This window comes from Corylus avellana, chromosome 1, assembly GCF_965113065.1.
Source record: "Corylus avellana chromosome 1, dhCorAvel1.hap1.2, whole genome shotgun sequence".
Lineage (NCBI taxonomy): Eukaryota > Viridiplantae > Streptophyta > Magnoliopsida > Fagales > Betulaceae > Corylus > Corylus avellana.
In genome coordinates, this window is record NC_142490.1 from 17,625,301 (window position 1) to 17,651,784 (window position 26,484).

At 37.8% G+C, this 26,484-nt stretch overlaps 1 long non-coding RNA gene across 1 annotated transcript; it reads right to left on the minus strand.

Moving 5' to 3' along the window:
- Positions 1 to 19,812: 19,812 nt before the first annotated feature.
- On the minus strand, positions 19,813 to 23,664 carry LOC148588019 (uncharacterized). The gene is made up of 4 exons (XR_015909821.1): positions 23,609 to 23,664; positions 21,302 to 21,407; positions 20,475 to 20,598; positions 19,813 to 20,332 (listed from the first exon to the last, which is right to left on the minus strand). It is a non-coding gene; the product is annotated as an uncharacterized LOC148588019 (long non-coding RNA).
- Positions 23,665 to 26,484: the final 2,820 nt, after the last annotated feature.

Genomic DNA, 26,484 nt, shown 5'->3' on the forward strand with positions numbered 1-26,484 from the left:
TCTCCTTTTCTTTTTCTTATGCTTCTCTTCTTCTTCTCTTCTCCTTTTCTTTTTCTTCTTCCCATCTAAGAGAAGAGGGAGCTAGCCGGGGGTACTGGGCGTGCAGAGAGAAGAGGGAGATTGAAAGAGGAGAGAGAGAGTGTGGGGGAAATAAAAGATCGAAGAGGGAAAGAATAAATAATAAGAAGAGGGAAAAAGTTGAATTAAGAGAGATCTCCTGCTCATTTTTTTAGTGACGTGCCAACATTTGACACGTCAAAAAATTCTTGACGTGTCACATGCAACACGCAAGAAATTCTTGACGTGTTACATATGACACGTCAAGAAAATAACATTGAAAATAGTAAGAGAAAAAAAATGATATGATCCTTATTTAAAAAAAAAAAATACCATATACTATTAAGACTAAGAGAACACATATATGTATTAATATTCTAAAAAACACTTTAATTTTTTAGTTTATAATACTCCTACAATATTGAAAACGTGATATAGCCCTAATAATTTTTTCGAAATAAATTAAAAGAGTACAAACCCCAAGAAATATGTACATATTTATCATTAACTGTCTATAAACATATATTTAATAGCTAATGCATAAGAGTGTTAAGAGACTCTTATGCATTAACTAGTTTATAAAATTTTAATGGATTTGAATATATCTCTTAATATATGACGACATATACCAATTATATGTATATATATTATACATATACTAATTAAATTTTGTTACCTAATATAGGTTACCAATTAAATTTTGTTATCTAATATTTTTTTTTAAACAAATAATTAATATTATTAATTAATTAATTTTTGACGTGTGAAATAATGGCACGTCAATAATTATTGACGTGTCATTTTCATATGTCAATAATTATTGAAGTGCCAAAATGCCACGTTAATAATTATTGACGTGTGAAAATGACACGTCAATAATTATTGACATGGCAAATTCATCACGTCAATAAAGTTTTTCTTGACGTGGGAGTAATTATTGACATGGCAAAAAGTGTGTTCTGTAGACATGTCAAAAAATCCTCTTTTTTTTTTTTTTTTTTAGCGAACATAGTATTCAATTCAAAGTTCTATTTTCTCTAGTTATTTTAACATGGTATCAATTTGACCGAACTAAATTGAATGGATTCGTTGAGCAATACAAGGCACGTGTTATGGCTAAGGGGTTCAATCAAGAATATGAAATTTATTATGAGAAGACATTTTAACTGATAACTTATTGTTCACATTTTCCTATCAATTTAAACTTTTGGAATAAATACATTTAACCACGTCTCGCCTGTGTTATTGCCCTCCATATAATTGCGAACCTTACAGATGGAATTCATGCCTATATGCATTATTACATGTGACCTATCCACCTACTTTTTGCGTTTACATAACCATAGTGGAAACCGTATGATGTGAGCCATGTTGTACATGAGCTTTCATTCGGCCTTGAGCTTCCCTCAGCATAATGTTGGGGATAGTGCCTTCAAATCCATTCTTAGTGTAAGACATTTTAGTTTATATTGAATAAATTTGTTACTTGTTGATTTATTTAATTGAGCATATAGGATATAACTTATTTAGAATAACCTTCAAATTACTTATAATAATCTTTTTGAGTAATTCATCAAACAAAAAAAGTTGAACAAAATGACTTTGAAGAAACTCAATGAGATTGATCTTGAAAAAGATAAATTGCTTGAGAAATTGGATGATTCACATGTTGTATGTAACATCTTGACATCTGAAAATGTATTGTTGATTGCTGACGTAAAATCGCAGGAGAATGAATTGAAAAAAAAAAATTCAAAATCATATAAAAAAAATTTATAGTGATAAGTTTGATAAAATGTTGCATGATCATAAATATTCTTTTGATAGATCGAGTTTGGGTTTTAATAAATTTGCCGCATCTTCTTCAAAGACCACGTTTATTAAATCTAAGATGGAAGAAGTCAAAGTTGATGTAACGTGTTTGAATAACGACAAAAGTTTTTGTTCAAATGACTATGAAAAGCCTAAATCCAAGGCTCCTTCAAGGAAAAAAAACTCAAGTCAAGTTTATTCTCATTTATCATCATTCCGGGATCATTAAATATCATACTAGAACTAATTGCTTCCAGATTCGATCCTAAAAACCTTGGTCCAAGAAGCATCGTCCTATTAAAGATGAATCTAGTATTGAGAACTAGTTGAAAGCTTTGATTGCTCAAGTCAAGTTCATCAGTGAGAAATTGGCCAAGTTGTGAAAATCTTCTGAAAATAAAAATACAACTCATGTGACTTGTGACCAAATCCTGACCCCACCTAAAAGTAAGCAAGTTTGGGTGAACAAGGAAGACCAAGTGTGTTTGGTTGTTCACATTGCAATCGAAGTCCTTGACACGTGTGTAAGCTATCGTTGTTCTAAGCACATGGCAAGTGACAAGACATTGTTTGAAGGAATGGAGAAAGTGTAGAGGTGGTAATATTCCATAATGAGAATGGTAGTACGTCTAAAGTAACAGGAAAATGTTCGGTTGATACTCCAGGTATTCCTACCCTTTATGATGTGTCATATGTCGAAGGACTCAAGGCAAATTTATTTAGCATATGTCAATTCTATGACTGATTTTGCGGTGCAATTTTTTAAGAAAGAAGGCAACATCTTTTATAGCAATGGTAAATGGCTCATGCATGGGCGGAGAACAAACAACATACAACTGCTATAGGCTCTCTCTAAATTCAAAAATATTTGCAATAAAGTAATAGTTGATGAAGGGGAACTATGGCATAATCACTTGAATCTTGACATTCGATAATAAAGGACTATTTACAATTTTACAATCAGTAAGTTTAGCATATGAGAAGAGATCATAAGCATATTTAGCTTGAAAGATATAGTAACCATCTGAATCAAAAGACACTTTCAATTCAAGAAAGTAGTTGAGAAAGCCCAAATCCTTCATCTCGAATTGTTGGATCAAAAAATGTTAAAGGTAACAAATGCCTGCAATATCATCTCTCGTAATAACCGTATCATCAACATTTAATAAAAGAAGTGTTGAGGAAGAAAATAATAGCAACGGTCATAAATTAATTGAGAAAATAAAATCTCAAGCCTGTAACGTTAACATTCCATCTACGTGAACAATTTCCTTGTATAAAATATCACAACATCAATTCTTAACGGCTATGTAAACCAAATTCTCTGTATAAATAGATCCTCATGTAAATCAATTATCATCAAGAAATATACAAGTATTTTCTTCTTCATTCTCTCACTATTTTTCTTGGGTTTTATCATGGTATCAGAGCGTGTTCTTAGAGATTAAAAAAAAAAAAAAAAATCTGTTTCTTCAATTGAAAACAGAGTCTCGTTTTTTTTTACCTGTCGGCAATATTCTTGCCAGATTTTGGGTACTAGTCCCACACGCTTTCGCCGGTCAGAAAACGTGTTGGCCATTCTCTACCCATCCCAGTGATACTCGTTGGTCAGAGGACACCATCTACATCAGTGTGGTACTCGTTTGGTTAGAGCCCACTCTGATCAGTGCCCAAATTCTGATTCAGTGGCGTTGTGCAGCCGGTTTCATCACTTCCGTCGAACGCCCAAGCCGTAGCAAGCCCACCACTTCGTGTTGTCAGATTTGCCCCACCCATCCCTAGTTTCTCCGTTGGTGCAGTTTTTCCGCTGGATTTGTTGATTGCAGTGAGACAAGAAGAAAAGAAAAATTGCTCTTGGGTGGGTCAATTGTTTTTCATTGTAGTCAAACTCTCTGCACAAGAAGAAGCAATTGCTTCTAGAAGGCACGGCCAGCAGGTGCTCATTCCTAACCCACTATTTTTTTATTTGTTGTTACTCATTTTGTCTTGATTTTAGACCTGGCCCAACCCTTGCATTCAACAATTTGTTTTAACAAGCCCATTTTGTCTTGATTTTTAGACCTGGCCCAACCCTTGCATTCAACAATTTTTTTTAACAAGCCCATCTACACAAACAGTACACTTCCATGTCTTCCATGTCATAAACTACAGGTAGTTTAGCCATCCTCCCTAAGCTACAAGTCGTTTAGCATTCCCTTAAAAAAAAAAAAAACCGTAGTCTTCACCATGACCGAAACCACACCTTCTACCATTCCCATACCTCCATCCCAAGATCCCAATCATCATCTATACCTCCACCATTCCGATCACCCTGGTGTAGTATTGGCATCTCAGTCTCTTAATGGAGAAAATCATCAAACTTGGAGCCGGGCCATCATTATGGCTCTTAGCGCCAAGAACAAGCTCGGATTCATTGACGGGACCATCTCTCCACCAATGACCTCCTCCAAAGATTATCCGCAATGGAGCCGTTGCAACAATATGGTAAAATCTTGGTTATTAAATTCCATTTCTAATGATATTTGTACTAGTGTTATTTATTGCAACCTTGCGAGCGACATTTGGTCGGACCTTAAAGAGCGATTTTCTCAAGTGAATGGTCCTCGCATGTTCCAACTAGAGCAAGATATCAGCACCCTCGTTCAAGGCACCATGACTATCGCCACATACTTCACAAAACTCAAAGGGTTATGGGATGAATTATCAGCACTTCAGCCCAGCTCTCCTTGCACATGTGGCGCACTAAAGGAAGGCCTCAAACTACAGCAATGTCAACGTACTATCAAGTTCCTCATGGGTCTCAATGAGTCATATGCAGCTGTTCGAGGACATATCCTCTTGATAGAACCATTGCCTTCAATCAGTCGTGCATATGCCTTGGTCCTTCAAGAGGAACGCCAACGCAGCATTACCATCCCACCCACAATTGAGGGCATTGCCCTGGCTGCAAAAGGCAATCTACCACCACGGAAGGACAACTGCTCTAGCTTTCAGAAGAAGGAAAGACCGAAATGCACTTATTGCGGTCGTGATGGTCATACTACTAAGCGGTGCTACCAACTTCACGAATTCCCCCCTACTCATCGCAAGATTAACTCCGGCTCAGGCTCTAGTCTTAAGCCCCGTGCTCATCAGGTTTCCACTACCAACAGTTTTCCTTTTACACCTGATCAATGCCAACAGCTCCTTGCAATTTTGAATAACGTTACTCCACAACAGTCCATGGCCCACCAAGCAAGTAGTACCGAACCATCTCTATCAGGTACGTCTTCTGTCTTATCTGATGATTTATTATGGATTCTTGATAGTGGTGCTACTGATCATATGGTATGTTCTCCCACTGCCTTGACCCAGTCCCATCCTGTTCATGGTCGTACTGTCCAATTACCTGATGGCTCATATGCTTCTGTAACTCACATTGGATCTATGGCTTTTTCCCCTTCACTCATCCTTCATAATGTCCTTTGTCTTCCTACTTTTCATTTTAACCTGATCTCTGTGCGTACACTAAGTAGGACATTGCACTGTCTCATTATTTTTTCTTCTGATTTTTGTTTCATCCAGGACCTTCGCTCGATGAAGATGATTGGTCTGGGCACTGAGCGGGATGGCCTGTATTACTTCACCAACACGAGACCCTCACGGTGTCAGGTGGCAAAGTCAACCCCACAGCTTTGGCATCGCAGATTAGGTCACCTCTCCAATAAAGTTTTGTCTTTTCTTTCCAATAATGTATCTGAAATTTGTAGTTCAAATTCAGAACAATGTTTTGTTTGTCCTCTCGCTTAGCAAACATGTATTCCGTTTCCAACTAGTCAAATTTCTTCTATTGCACCTTTTGCCTTAATACATGTTGATATTTGGGGTGGTTACCGCACATCTTCCATTAATGGGGCACATTATTTTTTGACCATTGTTGATGACTACACCCAATGCACATGGGTATATTTGATGCAACATAAATCTGAGGCTCGCTCTCTTCTACAATCTTTCATTAACCTTGTCGAGAACCAATTTTCGACTACCATCAAAGTTATTCGTAGTGACAATGGCCCTGAATTCACCATTCCATCCTTTTATTCTAACAAAAGAATCATCCATCAGACCAGTTGTGTTTCTACTCCCCAACAGAATGGAGTTGTTGAACGCAAGCATCGCCACCTTCTCAATATGTCCCGAGCCTTACTCTTTCAAGCCCACTTACCCACACGTTTCTGGGGAGACGCTATCCTCACCGCTACCTATTTGATCAATCGAACCCCTACCCCCCTCCTATCTGGAAAATCTCCATATGAGAAGTTACACAACTCGAAGCCTCAATACAATCACTTACGAGTTTTCGGTTGTTTATGCTTTGCTTCCACTCATTCACAAAATCCCTCAAAATTTGACCCTCGTGCCATACGATGTGTCTTCCTTGGTTATCCTTATGGTCAGAAAGGATACCGTCTATATGATCTTGATCATCACAAAACCTTCATCTCTCGTGATGTCCTTTTTCATGAAGATCATTTCCCTTTTGCCCAAACCACCCCTGAGCAATCTCTACCGGTCCTACCTATCCCTTTTGATCTTCCTGATGATGTCACTACCTCGTTGTCACCTGTTATTGAAGCTCAAGTTGCCCTTTCCACCATCCAGACTGCCCCCTCTCCTTGTCCGGTCACTCGGCGATCCACTCGGTCGACCCAGCCACCTGCATACTTACGTGATTTTCATCTTGCACAGGCCTTGCCATCTCGTACCACTCAATCATCTGAATCAGCGTTGGTGCGTTCGTCAGGTAACCCTTACTCCCTTGATGCCTTTTTATCTTATACATGCCTCTCTAACCACCATCGTGCCTTTACCACTGCTATTTCCCTTACACAAGAGCCAAAGTCGTTTTTGCAGGCCATGCAAGACTCCAAATGGCGTGATGCTATGCGGGCTGAGGTGGATGCTCTTGAGTCGACTCACACATGGACTCTAACTTCTCTTCCATTCGGAAAGAAACCCATTGGCTGCAAATGGGTTTATAAAATCAAATATCACCCAGATGGTTCAATGGAACGATACAAAGCTCGTTTAGTGGCTAAGGGTTACAACCAACAGGCAGGCCTTGATTATACGGAGACTTTTGCTCCTGTCGCTAAAATGGTGACTGTCCGCTCTCTCCTTGCACTTGCTGCTTCATGCAGATGGCATTTGCATCAACTTGATGTAAACAATGCCTTCCTTTATGGTGACCTTCACGAAGAAGTCTACATGCACCTTCCTTCTGGTTTCGGACGAAAGGGGGAGACTAGAGTTTGCAAACTCAATAAATCTCTGTATGGGCTTAAACAAGCTTCAAGAAAATGGTATGCAAAACTCTCTTCCACTCTCATTAATGCAGGATATAAACAATCCAAGGCCGACTACTCACTATTCGTCCGATCCCACGAAGGTAACTTCACAGCTATTCTCGTCTATGTAGATGATATTATATTGGCAGGCAATAACTTGGAGCAGATTCAGAAGCTAAAGAAACATTTGGGTGACCATTTCAAACTCAAAGATCTCGGCAACCTAAAGTATTTTTTGGGCATCGAAGTGGCTCGTTCAAAGAAAGGCATCTTTCTATCACAAAGAAAGTATGCTCTTGAAGTACTTGAAGACACAGGCTTCCTCGGTGCCAAACCCAGCACTTTTCCCATGGAGCAAAATCTGGCACTCAGTAAGCATGATGGAGACCTCATTACGGATCCCTCGTCATATCGTCGACTAGTTGGTAAGTTGATTTATTTAACCATCACCAGACCAGATTTGGCATATGCAGTGCAGGTGTTGAGTCAGTTTATGGACAAGCCACGCACATCTCATTTAGATGCAGCACATAAAGTATTACGCTACATCAAGCAGTCTCCAGGACAAGGAATTCTCTTATCAGCCACAAGCAACATTCAATTACATGCATTCTGTGATGCAGATTGGGCACGATGCAGAGATACTCGACGTTCAATCACTAGATATTGTATACTCCTTGGAAGCTCACCAATATCTTGGAAAACAAAGAAGCAAACAACAGTATCCCGTTCTTCAGCTGAAGCAGAATACAGAGCTATGGCCTCAACCTGCTGTGAAATTACCTGGTTAAAACAACTGTTGGCAGACCTTCATATCCCACATCCACAACCAGCGAAATTGTATTGCGACAACAAGGCGGCCATCCACATCGCCTCAAATCCCGTCTTTCATGAAAGAACAAAACATATAGAGATTGATTGTCACCTCATTCGGGAAAAGCTGCAGGATGGCATAATTCAGACTTTTCACATACCTACCACTCAACAACCTGCTGATCTATTTACTAAGGCACTGGGTTCAAAACAATTTCATCACCTACTTGGCAAGTTGAGTGTTATGAATATCCACTCCAACTTGAGGGGGAGTGTTGAGGAAGAAAATATTAGCAACGGTCATAAATTAATTGAGAAAATAAAATCTCAAGCCTGTAACGTTAACATTCCATCTACGTGAACAATTTCCTTGTATAGAAGATCACAACATCAATTCTTAACGGCTATGTAAACCAAATTCTCTGTATAAATAGATCCTCATGTAAATCAATTATCATCAAGAAATATACAAGTATTTTCTTCTTCATTCTCTCACTATTTTTCTTGGGTTTTATCAAGAAGAATAAGGCTAACATCAAACATTGAATAAAAAGTGGAGAGTCATAGGAGCTAGAAACAAACCCAATTTGTTCGATAATAAAGTTGAATTTGTTGGAAATACAAAATTCTTATTGAAATAAAATAATAATAATAATAATCTGAAAATTTACAATAGAATAAATAAGTTACAAGAGATGAAAAATTTGAGTATGAAAAGATATCACAATGCTATAGAATCACGCAAGAGCATTGTCCTTAAATGTTGATTCGTGCCTCTTAGAGTATATAACTCGGTGCGATCGGATCCTTTAACATGTAATCTCCCAGAGTTAGATTATAGCGTCTACCTTCTTTAAGGATGCACTTTCAATAACGAAAAGTAATAGAACAATCCGTTTTTTCTCAAAGTGGATGATGTACAACAACAAAATAATTGCGAGTGGGAAGCAATAACAAATGCTAACACAATGCATGAAAGGCTAAACGTTGTAAGACAAAATCAAAAGCCACTTGAACCAACGAAGTGGTGATATATATATAATGCTGGACCTAAAACATAAAGAAAATATAATGACCAAATTAAAACGGTTGAAAACCATAAAACACTTGTTAATGAGCAAATGGTGAAAGTCCATAAAACTTATTAAACTTGAACGATCAATATCTTTCGTTATCAAAAGGCCATAAATATAAGTTAATGACCAAGGGCATAAACGATATTTTCTCAAAATCTCATGTCTTAATAACAACCATTAATGCTTAGAAAATAATAACAGCTGTTAATAATGAGGAATGCTAGGTTTACAAACAAATTTTGCAGAAAAATTTTTACAAACTCATGTAGCACAATATGATTGAATATAAGATAAGTTCAAATTTTGAAAAAAATTAATCATATTGTGCCATATCAATTTGTATTAGTTTTTCTGTAAAATTTGTTTGTAAGCCTAACACTCCTCTTTAATAATAAAAATATTAATGCATATTAATGACAAAACGGTCAAAACAAGATTTAATGATTTGTAAATAATATTAATGACAAAACGATTATAAACCAAAATGGTTCAAGCTGATTTTTATTTCTTTCCCATAAAAACTCATGAAGATAATATCAAATGATAAAACGATTTCAAATGACTAAAAAATGAATGTTTGAAACAAATATTACAACAATCCTCCACATGTTACAAACATTAGAATAAAAGGAGATTTAAAGCATGCATCAATGTGGTACCCGAAGGTTTTAACCGCACCTATGATAAATAAGTAAGAACTTAATGAACAGTGGTAGAGTTAAACTCTTTTAACCAAATCCACAAGTTAATCAAACTTATCACCCACATAACTTTCTCCAAAAAAAATCAAATCAAATCAAATAAAAGAAATTGGGTTGTTCTATAGCGGGTTGGCACCTTATACAAGCCATGCACCTTTGGGTTTCATGAGTGCTCTAGAGACTTGCCAAAGTTTCATAGGAGGCGATACCACTTCCAAACTCAAATAGGTGGCGTCCATCAAGAATGTATACAGAGAACACTCCATCCCAATAATTAAGGACTATGGACCCATTAAGAGTTTTAAACTCATCCATACTCACTCTACATCTTTTATTGTTATATCATCAAATGGCTTTCATGAGCACTCTAGAGACCTTCCCAATTAAGTCTCATAGGAGATAGAACATCCACACTCATATAGGTGGTATCTATTAAGAGTGTATGCAGGGAACACCTCATCCCAACAGGTAGGGACAATATATTCATTTAGAGTTTTAAGATCATCCTTAATCACTCTGTATCTTGTACTGTCTTACACCATAGAGATGGAGTACTCATCTCTAATCTTCTCAGCAAGATAGTTAATAAATATAAATTGACAATACCATACCGTGATCACATGTAACTTTGTTTCCCATTAAACCCCATTCATGGGATCTCTAATCATAGAGGTTGGGTATCAATCACAGTGTCATAATTTGGTTATCAGTCCTATCTCCCTCGATGCTTCTCTCACTAGCCTTCTTGCTAGTAGCTTGGTCAAAAAATCTGCAGAATTCTTTATAACTTCACAAAGTCCATGGACATATACCGGTCTCAATAAGCTGCTTCACAATATTGTGCATTTTCTTATTATAAAGCTTTGCTCTTTGCTCGAGCTATGGTAGCCTGTCAATCACAATGAAAACACAAGTGGAACTGAATTAGCATATAAAAGCAAATTAATTTATCAATAGGCTCGTAGGCCATTTATCTTCATTTCTTGCCTTCTTCAAGGCACCTAACTGTGACTCTATAGTAAACCTGGCTATACAAGTCTGTTTTGAGGACTTTCAAGAGATAGCTCCTCCAGCCAAAGTAAACACACAATAGCCATTAGTAAGCTTTGCTTATCTGAATCAAGCTTAACAGATGTTGGATTGCACTTGAAAGGTGGAGTAAAGAAAAGTTGGGGCGCATTGGGCGAACCATAAAACAGACACGTGCACAGTTAGAGAAGCTCCAACGTGAAGAAACCCCCAATAACAGAGTGGAAATTCTGCACTTACAAGCCGAGCTTGATATCCTTCTAGAACAAGACGATATTAAATGGCGGCAACATGCAAAACAAACCTGGTATCAGAAGGGAGACCGAAACACCTCATTTTTTCATGCAAGGGCGTCCCATTGAAGAAGGACCAATAGAATTCAGACAATAACGGACAAAACTGGCCTGGAGTGCATTACCATGGGGAACGTGAATGCTACTTTCACTCAATACTACCAAAATTTATATACCACATGCATGTAGGACAAATGATATGGAGGAATGCCTATCTGGAGTGGAGCCACGAGTAACTATGGAGATGAATAATTTGCTCCTGATTGAATTCACTGTGGTCGAAGTGGCGACAACACTAGGCCAAATGCAACCCTTGAAGTCTCCTGGCCCAGACAGTTTTACTGCGGGATTCTATCAAAGACCATGTTTCACGGTGAGCAAGGAGGTATGTGAAGCAGTTCTTGGTTTTCTTAATGCTGAGAATTTTGATCTTGTCATGAGTACAACTTATGTAGCTCTTATTCCTAAAAAGAAGCATCCAACTAGTGTCTCTGAATACCGCCCAATAAGTCTGTGCAACGTTTTGTATAAGATCGATGCCAAAGTCCTAGCTAATTGGCTAAAAAAGATTTTATCCCTTATTATATTCCTACCCAAAGTGCTTTCATACTTGGAAGACTTATAACTGATAATTTGTTGGTAGCTTTTGAGGCACTTAACACAATGAATGGAAGAATGCATGGTAAGCAGGGTTTTATGGCCTTAAAACTAGACATGAGTAAGTCTTATGATAAAGTGGAGTGGCACTTTTTGGAAGAGATTATGCATAGAATGGGGTTTGCTCCGTGATGGGTTAAATTGGCTATGACATGTGTGTGTACAGTCTCCTATTCGATTCTGGTAAATGGATAGCCACAAGGCCTAATTACCCCAACACGAGGTCTGCAACAAGGTGATCCGTTGTCCCCCTATTTCTTTATCCTTTGTGTTGAAGGGCGTAGTACGTAGCTTTCTCAAGCAAAACTAAACAAAGGAATTATGGGGCTACCTATCACTAGGGGAGAAACAAGGCTGAACCATCTATTCTTTGCAGATGATAGCTTACTTTTCTGTAAGGCTAATGTAATGGAATGGATAAAAATCTAAGACATTCTTGAAGTATATAAGAAAGCTTAGGGGCAAAAAATTAATAGAGAGAAGACCTCAATCTTCTTTATCAAGAACACTAAGGAGGCTACAATAGCTCATATCTTATCAATGGCGGGAGTTAATTCTACCCAATCTTATGCAAAATACCTTGGCCTTCCTGCTTTAATTGGTAGATCCCAAACTTGATCTTTTAAGGAAATATTTCTGTCTCAAGCGGGTAAGGAGGTGCTTATTAAGGCAGTCAACCAAGCTATTCCTACTTACACAATGAGTGTCTTCAAACTCCCAAAAACCTTGTGCAAGCATATCAATTCCATGATGTCGCGGTTTGGGTGGGGGCATAAGGAGTATACTTCTCAAATCTCTTGGATGAGTTGGGAAAAGTTAGGGAAGGCCAAAGACAAGGGTGAATTGGGCTTTTGAGACATTGAAAATTTTAGTCAGGCTCTTCTAGCTAAACAATGATGGAGACTTATTCAAAACCCACACTCTTTAGTGGCTCAAATCTTGCTGGAGAAGTATTATCCTCAGGGGGCCTTCCTGAGTTCATCTTTGGGTAACAAATCCTCTTATGCATGGCGAAGTATTTAGCAGTGTAGAAAGCTACTTCAAGAGGGTATGATTTGGTGAGTGGGAGATGGGCACTCCATAAGGATCTGGGAAGACCGATGGGTAATGGCTCCAAACACGTACAAAATCCAAACTCCTCCACGTTTTCTCCCATGAGATACAAAGGTTAGTGCATTGATCGATGAGAACACCAAGTGGTGGAACATCCCACTAATACAGGAACTTTTTTCTGCGGAGGAGGCCGAGCGGATATGTGGAATGGTGATCAGTCCTGCTTGACGTGGAGACCAGTTGGTAGTGAGTATCACCTTGAATCTTCCATGATGGAAAGGGAAGTAGGAACCTGTTCTAATAATAGTTACATCAGAGAGTTCTGGAGGGAGGTTTGGAATGTCAGAGGTCCTAGTGTGGTGCTTATGTTCTTATGGAAGGTGTCACAACATTTTGCCAACTAGAGAGAATCTTCACAGGAGGGGTATTTTGAAGGATCCACTTTGCCTCATTTGTGGGTTGGAGATGGAATCTTTGGGTCACATCTTGTGGAGCTGTGCCTCTGCACAGGATGTCTGGCCCGAATGCAGCAAGAGGATCCAGAAATGTTCCAGTGCAGGGAAGAATTTTGTGGAGATCTTTGAGAAGCTAGCTCACAAACTGGACCCAGACGAACTACAGATTTTTGCTACCACCGCAAGACAAATCTGGCTTCGCCGCAACGTTGTGGTTCATGGGGGATTTTTGACATCTCCAGCAGCGGTTGTACGTGCAGCACGGGAACAGGTCCAGGCTCATAACCAGGCATTGTTGGATCGGCAAGTAGGAGTTACGACTAGTGGGAGACCCGTAGACCACACTTGGCAAAAACCTCCTGAAGGTTATGTCAAAATAAACTGGATGCGGCAATAGATACGCCTGGGAAAAGGATGGGAATGGGGATTATAAACAGGGACCATGAGGGGGAGATTTTGGTAGCTCTAAGTATAACACAGCAATATATCACGGACCTAGCCACAGAGGAGGCGGTTGCTGCCTGGATGGCGGTGGAACTCGGCCACTGGTTGGGGTGGAGGCACTTGATTCTTGAGGGAGATGCACTGGCTGTAGTCAACATGCTTAATAGTGAAAAAAATTGGATGGGTAGCTATGGGGCAGTGGTGCACGAGATAAAAATCCAGCTTTCCAGAATGTTGGTGTTAGAATATAATCAGAATATATTCTGATTATATTCTGATAATCACCATAATTGCTGACAATCAGCATAATTGCTGATTTGATATATTTTCCCTGTATATACATTGATATTATTCTGTAATATTGTACATTAATTCCTTGATTGTAATTCCTATTTTATCTGGCCTTATTCAACTATAAATAGGCCTCATTGTATACAGTTCTAAACACACAGAAATACAATATTCAGTTTATCCCTATATTCTCTAGTCTTCTTTAGTTATTTCAACATGGTATCAGAGCCAAGTTTTGGCCTTGTCTAGAGAAGTAGGAAGTCAGTCCGTTCAAAGGCTTTTTCGATCTTGTTTTGGTATAATTATTGTACCAACAGGCTCAAAAAGGTCCGATCTGTCCTGTGAAGTTATCAGATCAACGTTCTGAAATTCAACGCGCTCTCACGCGCCGCCTGAAGTCTCTGTGTCACTGTTCACGCGCCTCACGCGCCGCCTCCGGCCACCACGCGCCGCCCCAGTCAGCCATTTTCAGAAAATTCCGCCAGAATCCAGATTGGAGGCTGCCGATCTACTGACCTGCAAAAAGAACGCGCCACCAGGACCATCCACGCGCCGCCTGAAGTCTCTGGAATTTTGAACCACCACCACCAAGTACTGTTTCCGGCCACCACGCGCCGCCCTGTCAGCCGTTTTTCAAAAACGAATCATAGATTCGTGATCGGAGGCTGCCGATCTGTCGAACCGGAGCCGCCACGCGCCACCCGGAGCCGCCACGCGCCACCACGCGCCGCCACGCGCCGCCACCTTGTAAGTTGTCTTGTTGAGCTTATTTCTTTTACACTACACCTGCCACACTAGATTATTTCTACCTTTTGAGCTCACACACCTACAGTACACCTAGCCACACTAGATTTCAGCCCTCTTGAACCAAGCCTATACTCCTTACTATAGACTCAGCCACACCAGATCCTAACCCTTAAAAACAAGCTTATATCCCCTATCATACACTCGACCACACCAGATTAATTCTCGCACCAGGCTCACAGAACCTACCCTACACCCAACCACACCGGATTATATCCCAAAAAAAAAAAAAAAAAAAAAAAAAAAAAATGGCCGTACCTCCTACCACTCTCCCAAACACCAAAGATATTACCCAACCTATCCCTACTATTCTTGATGGCTCCAATTACCCGGCTTGGTCACAAAATATGAGTAGGTGGCTCAAAGGACATTGTCTTTGGGAGTATGTTTCTGGTGAAGAATCTAAGCCTCTTGCTGGAAAAGAGGAACCTGCTGCAGCTTTCTCAACCCGCCTTCGTACATGGAAAAGTATCCATTACAGGATCATTTCTTGGTTCTCCAACACTTGTGTTGTCTCCATCAGCATGACATTTGGCAATCTTGACAATGCCAAAGATGTCTGGGATATGTTAGCTCAGCGCTACAGCACTACTGATCTTGCTCAGCGGTTTCAAATTGTGACCAAGCTTCATCACATGCGCCAGGAACCAGGTCAGAGTATTACTGACTTTTATTCACAAATGACCTGTCTTTGGAATCAATTATCATTATGTGATCCAAAGTGGAGGGATAAGGTTGATGCCTCTGAGTACATCGCTTTTCGCGATAGCATGCGCCTAGCCGAGTTTCTTGCGGCAATTCGAGATGAGTTTGAGCATACTCGAGCTTCTCTTCTTCACCGCTCACCACTGCCATCTTTGGAGAGTGCTCTTAGTGAACTTGTTTCAGAAGAGACTCGATTCTCTACTATGAAGTTACACACCTCTGAGATGGTTATGGCTACTGCATCTCGCAATGCGCGTGCTCCCAATTCTATTCCTGCCGGGTCTTCCTCATCCAATCGGAACATCCAGTGCCACTATTGTCAGAAGTTTGGCCATAGATATAGTGAATGCAGGAAAAGACTTTCTCGTGGGAATTATCGAGCTCCTAGTCATAAGGCTGCTGCGGTCACTCATACTGATACATCAGATATGTCTTACACCGATATTGCACCCCAACCCAGTACTCTTTCTCCTGCAGAAATCGAAGCTCTCATTCATCACGTTTTATCTAAGTCCAATCTTAATACCGCCATGTCCACCACACCAGGTAATTCCTCTTGGTATATTGATTCTGCTTGTTGTAATCACATGACACCGAATTCTTCCATATTTTCTGCAAAATCTGTGTTACCTAGGCCTACCACCATTTACACTGCTAATGGTTCCCATCTTGCTGTCAATCACATCGGGTCTGTTTCAACTCATCAACTATCTATGTCTGATACATACTTAGTGCCTAATCTCTCGTTAAATCTTTTATCTGTTGGCCAACTTTGTGAACTTGGCTTAGAACTACATTTTTCTAACCGAGGTTGTGATGTGCAGGATCCACAGACGGGACAGCTAATTGGGACCGCCCGTAAGATTGGACGTATGTTTGAGCTTTCATCACTCCATCTTCCTCTTGCTGTATCAGCTGCCACTCCATCTCGGTCTCCCTCTACCACCCTCAGTTTATGGCACTCTCGTTTAGGGCATGCATCTATTTCTCGTATTCGTTCTTTAGCTACAAGTGGTCAATTAGGGTCTGTTGAGTCTGAGTCTTTTGATTGTGTTGCATGTCAACTTGGAAAACAAAGTGCTTTACCTTTTAATAATAGTGCATCTGTTTCTTCTGCTCCTTTTGACTTGGTGCATTCTGATGTATGGGGCCCTGTGCCTATTCCCACCATGGGTGGATCCCGCTATTTTGTCATTTTTGTGGATGATTTTTCTCGATACACATGGCTTTATCTTTTACAAAATCAATCTGAACTTCCGAAAATTTACTCTGAATTTCAACGGATGATTCAAACCCAATTTTCTCGCAACATCAAAATTTTTCGTTCTGATAATGCTATGGAATATCGTGAATCTACCTTCCTTACTACCCTAAAACAAAATGGCACTCTTCCCCATCGCTCATGCCCAAATACTTCTCAACAAAATGGTCGTGCTGAACGTAAACACAGGCACATCTTAGACACTGTTAGGGCTTTGCTCCTATCTGCTTCTATCCCTGAACACTTTTGGGGAGAAGCCGCTCTTACCGCTGTTTATACCATTAATAGGGTCCCGTCTCCCACTACTTTAAATAGGTCCCCCTATGAACTTTTGTATGGATCTCCTCCTAATTACCAATCTCTCCGCCTCTTTGGTTGTGTCTGTTTCGTGCTACTTCCATCCCATGAACGAACAAAATTAGAACCTCGTTCTCGTCTATGTTGTTTTCTTGGGTATGGCATTGAACACAAAGGCTATCGTTGTTATGATCCTATTTTCAAACGGCTCCGCATCTCGCGGCACGTCACTTTTTGGGAACATAGGCTATTTAGTGATATGGAGTCTTTTCCTACTCGTCCCTCTAGTTCTTCTCCTATCTTCACTAATGTCTCACTTGATTTGCTCCCCGACATTACTGATCTTGATGCAGGGATGACAAGCTCTTCAGACGACATTCCGACGGTCGACCCCAATGACACTGCCCTGCCTGTTGATCCATCTACTCTTGAGCCCGCTCCCTCTATCCCTCGTCGTTCTACTCGGGTAACATCTCTTCCTTCCCATCTTCATGATTATCACTGTTATTCTGCTCTTGCTACTCTCCATGAACCTCACTCCTTCCGTGAGGCTCATGCTAACCCTCTTTGGCAGAATGCTATGTCTGAAGAACTTAATGCCCTTTCCAAAACCCATACTTGGGACTTAGTTGATTTACCTTTAGGCAAAACTGCGGTAGGGTGCAAGTGGGTTTACAAGATTAAGACAAAATCTGATGGGTCTATTGAGCGATACAAGGCACGTCTTGTGGCAAAGGGGTTCAATCAGGAGTATGGTATTGATTATGAGGAGACTTTCGCACCAGTGGCTCGCCTTACTTCTGTTCGATCACTCCTTGCTGTGGCTTCTGTGCGTCATTGGGATCTTTTTCAAATGGATGTGAAAAACGCATTTCTCAATGGTGATCTTAGTGAAGAAGTTTATATGCAGCCTCCTCCTGGGTACGATCATCCGCCACACAAGGTTTGCAGACTTCGCCGGGCGTTGTACGGTTTGAAACAGGCTCCACGGGCTTGGTTTGCCAAATTCAGCTCCACTATTGCGCAGATTGGGTTTGTTTCTAGCCCCTATGACTCTGCTCTTTTTATCCGGCGATCTGATGCTGGTCTCATTCTTCTCTTACTATATGTTGATGATATGATTATTACTGGAGATGATACTGTTGGTATTCGCAATCTTCAACAGTTTTTGAGCCAACAATTTGAGATGAAGGATTTGGGTGTTCTCAACTACTTTCTTGGATTGGAAGTGTCTTCTGATCCAAAAGGTTACTATCTCTCTCAAGCCAAGTATGCTTCAGATCTCCTCTCACGAGCTGGCCTTACTGATTGCAAAACTGTTGATAGCCCTCTAGAGACAAATGTCAAACTCCGTGCCACTGATGGTGAGCTACTTTCTGATGCCACTCTCTATCGACAGTTAGTTGGCAGTCTCATCTATCTTACTGTGACACGACCAGATCTTGCCTATGCAGTCCACCTTGTTAGTCAGTTTATGACAGCACCACGCTCGGTTCATTATGCGGCTGTTCTTCGCATCCTTCGCTATGTGAAGGGCACCTTGTTTCATGGTTTGCATTTCTCTTCTCACTCATCATTAGACTTACATGTATATTCAGATGCTGATTGGGCAGGTGATCCCACTGATCGTCGTTCCACCACGGGTTATTGTTTCTTACTTGGTGATTCTCTCATCTCTTGGCGTAGTAAGAAACAATCAGTTGTTGCACGCTCTAGCACCGAAGCTGAGTATCGTGCTCTTGCCGACACCACTTCCGAGCTTCTCTGGCTTCGTTGGCTTTTACATGACATGGGTGCTTCTCAGACCTCTAGTTCTCCTATCTTTTGTGACAATCGAAGTGCGATTCAAATTGCGCATAATGATGTATTTCATGAACGTACTAAACACATTGAGATCGACTGTCATTTTGTGCGCCATCATCTTTTGCAGGGGACCCTCCGTCTCTGTCCCATTGCTTCCGCTGATCAGTTGGCCGATGTGTTCACCAAAGCACATCCACCTGGACGGTTCCGTGATCTTGTTTCCAAACTCAAGTTGGCATCTACATTACCACATTGAGTTTGAGGGGGGATGTTAGAATATAATCAGAATATATTCTGATTATATTCTGATAATCACCATAATTGCTGACAATCAGCATAATTGCTGATTTGATATATTTTCCCTGTATATACATTGATATTATTCTGTAATATTGTACATTAATTCCTTGATTGTAATTCCTATTTTATCTGGCCTTATTCAACTATAAATAGGCCTCATTGTATACAGTTCTAAACACACAGAAATACAATATTCAGTTTATCCCTATATTCTCTAGTCTTCTTTAGTTATTTCAACAGTTGGAATGGAGGGTGCTTCATATAACAAGGAGGGGGAATTCAGTGACCCACTGTTTAGCTAAGCTGGCATTTACTCTAGGCCAAGAACATCTTTGGCTTGAGAACTTTCCCTCTTGTATTAACAAACTTGTCATTGAGGAAATGAAATATGACTTTTTCCTAAGAAAAGAAAAATTAAAAAAAAAAAAAAAAAAATCTTATCATTTAATCACCCAAGAATAATATTAGAGCCCAATATAATCTCCTTACTAATAAAACTGGGCTTATAAAATAAGATCCACCGACTAATATTTATTTATGTAAATATTCATATAATCCATTAAATTCCTCGAAAGTTAATATTGTGCGCAACATTTATATCAACATAATCTTAATATCAGGTTAAGATGTCTTAAATCAGGAACTAAAATCAGGGCGGGCGCTACAAGTCTCATCTCACAGGGATAGGAAAATACTATAATTTCATTCAATGATCCTTCCAGCTAGAACTGAAATACATCATTTATAAGTAGTCTACTACCTGCTTATTGAAGAAAACGACAAACTAAAAGATTACAAAAGAAATGATAAACATTTATTTGGAAGACAACCATGTAATCTCTATTCCGTCTGCAGCTGCTTATATATATGAAGAGTGATTGCATGTAGTAAGCCTGGACTCCCCGGTGATCTTCTATCAAGAGTCCCATATATATATATATATATATATAGAAGCTTGGCACAATGGGCGTATACTTCTCTTCCACGGCATGCAGTTGACACCAGAATGTAGATGGAGTCTTACTTTTACATTACATGACTTGTAGGACAGATGAAAATAAAATGGAGACACATTATAAGTAGGTAAACACAAGCACACATGCAGGTAGGTTGATAAAGGACGCTGACTCCGTCAACTTCGTTGTCCAGCCGCCCTAAAATAAAATAGTGAATGTATTAATAAAATAGAAACTAAAATAAACAGGATATATATATATAGAATTACTTGCTTATATATAAATGTTCAAACAGCACAAGTCTAATCCTCATCTGTAGCCACTAGGTGGTTTCCCTTACTTCTCAGTGATGGCATATTTCTTCACCATGGCTTCCAACTTCGTTTTGAATTCTTTGAGCGTATCGTCAACAAGTTTCTTCATGGCCGTAACCAACTCAGGAGTCTTGTCCGGAGTAGTATTCACTGGTATATTCAATAACAAATTAACGTTAACATTGTTTCTTAATTTAGATCGAGTACAACTGACACCTTAAACGTCATAACCTAACAACTTATTAACCAGATGATACATGCAAACACGCACACACCGACACACGGATTGCTCACATGTCTTACCAATAGCTAATTAATTAAGATCAGTCTCGTTCAGACGCCCAACATGCATCACGAATGGATCCGGCTAATTGTGTGCTGTATTTAAAACTACAGCACACTGTTAAAATATGCCAACATTGTTAGTGATCATGGCATATTTACTCTCCAATATGGCTTTCAACTCCATTTTGAATGTGTCGAGCGTATTTTTAACAAGTTTATTCACGATGGCTTCCAACTCCGTAACCAAGTCAGGAGTCTTGTCCTCTGGTATGTTCAATAACAAATTAATATTAACATTCTTTCTTTATTTAGAGTACTACTGACACCTTAAACGATATATATATCATAACAATTTATGAACCAGATGATACACATTCTTTGGTGCTAGTGCTTGTCCCACCAATACCCGAGATCACGAATGGCACCAGATAATGCTCAACAAGTCCTATATATATATATATATATATATATATATATATGCAAACACACGCACACATATCCGAAGTTTCAATATGACAACTAGCTGATGATTGAAAGGAAAAACCAGTTGTTTGGATTGAGTACTTGCCTTTCGAGTCATGAGTCTTCTTAACTGGTGTATCCATTTTGCCCTTGTAGAATCAGCAAGTGTAATTGGTCTAGCACAAACACCCAACGTCGCGAATGGCACCAAACTAATAATGCTCAACAAAGTCAATGATATCATTGATATGTCTATAATTTTAGTTTAGAAGGAGCAAAATTAAAAGGATAAAAGAGTTGAAACCAAAATTGATTGTTGAAACTATTAAAACATATAAGTAACAAAATGATTAAATAATTAAACATTATTTAACTACCATTGCGAACATAAAAATGTAATTTATGTTAATTTATTTTAGACAGTTTTTAATATTTTGATTTTTCTATATGATAATCAACACTTGAACTACAATTATATAGTTTACAAGATTAAAAATATATAAAGAATGTATATATACTCATCAACTAATTAATATAACTTAGATTAAAAGAAAAGTCCAAATATAAAAATTTAGAAAGACAATTTGATTACTTAAGTGTAAATTGAGAAAATAAATCCATGTGAAAGTTTGCTAACATATTTAAAAAAACTTCAAGAAGTCGGATTTGTGCCTTAATTTCTTTAAAAAATTATTATAATATCTAGTTTTTCTATTTTTTTTTTCCCTGGTTTTCATTCTCAATTATCAAAATTCGTGTACAGAGAAAAATGTGAATGGCAGCATCAAAAGAAGCAATCATCTACTACTTTTTGTTTTTTTTTTTGTTTTTTTTTATTTACATGTCCGCACGAAAAAAAATTATCTTTCTTAGTGACGCTACTCTCTACATCCCAATAAAGAAAAAAGGAAACACATGTGTAAGCTTTTCACTTGACCGTACGTGCGGAAAAATATTTTAATCCTACGCTATGGTTTTTGGGAAACTTAAGCTGTTATTTCACTGATTTGTCTTTTACCAATATATATATATTTTTTTAATTTATTTATTTATTTTTTTTTTATGAATGAAACCTTTTATGAAAGCAAACACACTCAATAAAACCCTCTAGAAAGATCTGGAAAACACTGTAAACAGCAGACAAACTAAGCAGAAACCAAACCAAGCAAACAGCTAAAACACTGCCAGCAAGACAGTAACCAACAGGACATATGAAGCCCATTGACTAGTGCAGTAACAAAATTAGATTGCTACACTAAGAATTTCCTGTGGAAAGTTCCAACTTCTACACAGCTCCAAATTAATTTGCCATGCATGCACCTCTAGAATCGCCCTTAGCTAACATTCTAGCTCTGATTTCCCAAATTATTCTCTTAACAATTTCCTCCTTAGTTCTAGACTGGTTCTCATGTTTAAGATTATTTTTAAAGGAAAAGACAATATTAGGAAAAAGTAAAAAGATTACTAAAACTCTACCTCAATATAATTAACACTGATACTATTTGGTAGATTCTTATACGAGTGTCATACAACTAAGATAACGTGGCAGAGAAAAATTAGCCTTTAATTTTTTATTTTTTTTTTCTTTTGTGAGTACTGATCCAAGGACTAATTTGCATTGACACATCAAATTATATGACACTTGTATTAAAGTCCACAAATTAATATTATTTATCTAATTAAATACTCTATAAATTGTATGATTATATAAAAATTAAAGATAAAAGTCGACATAAAATCGAAAATATGGAACCCCATTTCATCACAGCCGATGCTAAAGTACACAGGACCTCACTGAACCTTTGCCAACAAAAGAAGATGACATATTAAGGAACTAGGCTCAGGTGAAATATTGAAATATATGTATACTAAAATTAAGAAAATATAGAAAATTTATTTTTGTTTTGACTATTTTTCTGGTTTTTTTTTATATAAGGATTTCAGCATGTGAAACGCGCGCTTCACCTGCATGCAATAGATAAATTATTCTTTATCAAATATATCTTCCTTTCAAAATTGGAATGCTTCGAAAGTGTTATGATGTGCTAATTACTGGGCACATGTTTTAGTTAAATGAACCGCTTCCTATCTTGTGTTCGGAACCATTCCCATAGAATTTCTCATTCTTTATTCCATTCGAATCAAGAGTGGGAATCCTCCTTTGTAACCTATTTCCCATTTACTTAGAATATAAATATATATATATATATATATATATATATATAATCCTTAGACAAATTTCAACATAATTTCAATATGCCATTTTAAACCAAAAAAACACTGCTGGGGACGTTCTTCCACAATAAAATAACTGTAACCCAAAAATCCACATCATTTTTTGTTTGAGGGTTTCCAAAAGAATTTGATTAGCTTTCATGATGTAAAGAGTAGTATTAGACAAAGAAATATATACCTGTATAGAGAAGATAATCACTCTCCCTCGACAAATCAATCCAACCTGAAGGAGTGCAACTGCAGTACATGTTTCTCTCAGCCCTAGCCTTGAGAATTTATAGTAAAAAAACCTAGGTAAGAGAGCATCATTAAGTGTCACAAAGTCAATGGCGATGAGCTGCTTTTCATTTCTTTTCTTCTTATTTTTTTTCTTAGGAAATTGATAAATGAACAACTTAAATCCTACTTTGGCCCAACTTTTCTTTTAAGTTAAAAAAATAATAATAAAAAATAAAAAATTGCATGTGGAGTAGAGGGAGAGCCTTAAACTAGAGAGAAAAAGAGAAATTTAGTCTATAAGTTGGACCAAAGTTGGGTTTAAGTTGTGACTTTATCACACATCTTTTTCTTAAGACTATTGTAATTGAATAATTGTAGAGGTGTGATATAGCCACAACTTAAACCTAACTTTGGTCCAACTTTTAGACCAAATTTTTCTTTTTCTCTCTAGTTTAAGGCTCTCTCTCCTCCATTGGCAGTTTTTTTTTTTTTTTGTGCCTTTATCATTTTTTGTAATTGCAATCCTATACGCAGAGACAGGGGCAGACCAAGTGTAAGGGTGGAGAACGAATCTTTCCCCAATTTTTTTTACAATTCTTTATAATATATATATATATTATGAATTTGTTCCCACAAAAATAATATATTTGTCCCCTCAAAATTAATATATTACGTGTTATTTCGTTTATATTCTTTTTCTTTTAGTCATCTTCCCCACATCTCGTTTTTCCTTGCATTTATTTGTGTTTTTTTGTGCAAAAGTGTGGAATATGAAGAAAACATATGTTTTTATTTATTTTTTGAGTGATTATTCTATAGTCATTTGGGTTTACAATATTTATTTTTTGTACCATTTTTCTTGAACTCTATAAATCGTGTTTAGTTTATTTTTGTTGTGAATGCACTTGTGACTGTTGTATCTCACATTGAGAAAATATAAAAGAAAAGAATGCTTAATATACCTAAGTGGACCTTAGCCCATTAGCTTAGGCTTTTGGGCTAAAGTTGTGTTCAACTATGTATACTAATGTATTCTTAATAAAAACTCCATAACCACTTTATATATTGTTGTGTGTTTGTCATGCTATGAAATTAAATTTAAAGGTTATATCTTTTTATTTTATATAAACAAGCACGAACACACATAGATAAATTATATTTATATATGTGTTTTTGTATTTATATAAGTCAATATTCCTAACTTATCGATAAAAAAAAAAAAAAAAAAAGTCTGTCCCCACACCAAAACTCCTGGTTCCACCCCCTCGAAGAGACTTCATTATTCGAACTTAACACTGGGTTTTAAGGAAGGGATATGCTGAGGGTGCATGTGTTATGTGGTAGATGGACAAAGGGATTTAAACCATAAATTATGGATAAAAAAGTATTTTATGCCTGCCTTAACTGGCATGTATATATGACTGTCACTAATCATGACTTTGCGTGAGAATATTATGATTGCATGCTCATAATATTCTCCGGCTTAGGTGCGGTAGTTCAAAACTACCGCACCATGCGGTAGTAGCCCAAAACAAATAAAAACGTGTTTAAGCAAATCTATTATGAATTTTCAAAAAATGGTAAGAAAAAAAATACTCTTATAAGGAAGATATAATAAAATAGAAAGCCAAATCAATACGTAAAAGACATTACCGAGTGTTGCAAGATAATATTATCACTCTGACGCGTTGTACATTACTTTAGCTAGTAAGGGGATAATTTCATTTACATGCATATTTGATACATTATATTATATCAACATAACAAATCTCATCATGTCATAAAATATGCAATAATATGCTATTTCTCAAACCTAGTTTTCCTTTCAAAACTCAGCATTTTACAAATATAATTTCAATTCTGCTGCTTGTCCCATGGAATAGATAGAGGATTGAGCTTGACGATGCCCTCCGTTCCAAAAAGAGCCTCGTTACAGCAACTTTCTATTTTCTACTTTCAGAATGAATTTCTCGTCTCTCACCTTCTTCATATGGAAGCTGATTTAAGAAGTCTTCAAACTGGTGAAAATGTACGAGTTTGATTCGTTATATCCAAATGATAGAAATTGAATTAACTAAAATTGGTTCATTTTGCTATAAAACATATTTGGCTTGGTGCCAGGGGAGGATATATATACCATTTGCCAACAGCCCAACAACGTCGTACGTTAGAATTATTGACAAGAGCAAAGGTTGTTTTTTATTCTGGGATACTCAGTCAAGAGGCCGGAATGGCTTAATCATTTATTTTTTTCGCTTGTCTCTTTTTTGAGTATTTATGATATTTTCTTTGTGATAATTAAATACATTTTAGGGTTGGTCCATAAGAGTTGAGAGAAAACGTGTGTTGGATTAGATGATTAAGAATTTCAAATGAAAGTAAGAGTGTGATTCATTTTTTTTTAAAAAAAAAAGTAACAATCATTCATGAAAAGTGCCCAATTATCCCAAATAATACGTAGAAGAAGATGATAGATGTTTTTCCAACAATCACAACCAATTCAAATTTAACAAACCACACACAATTTCACCAAATCAAGCAAAGTATAAAATAAAATAAACACAAGAATTTTGGAAATGAAGTCAACTGATCACTTGTATTTTAGAACTTCGGTCATTTTATTGTATCAAGCGTTGACCTCTACAACCTGAAACTTGTGTGGCTAAATATTTAATTTTATGTGAGTTAATGAGGGTCGATCGAAGGCCTATATTGGGATACAAAAACATTCTCCAAGAACACAAAACAATGGCTGGTGTTTGAAAATTGTGCATAATAATGTTTATATATATATAGGCCTTCAAAAAGCTGTGATTTAAGTTGCCGCAGCATTTC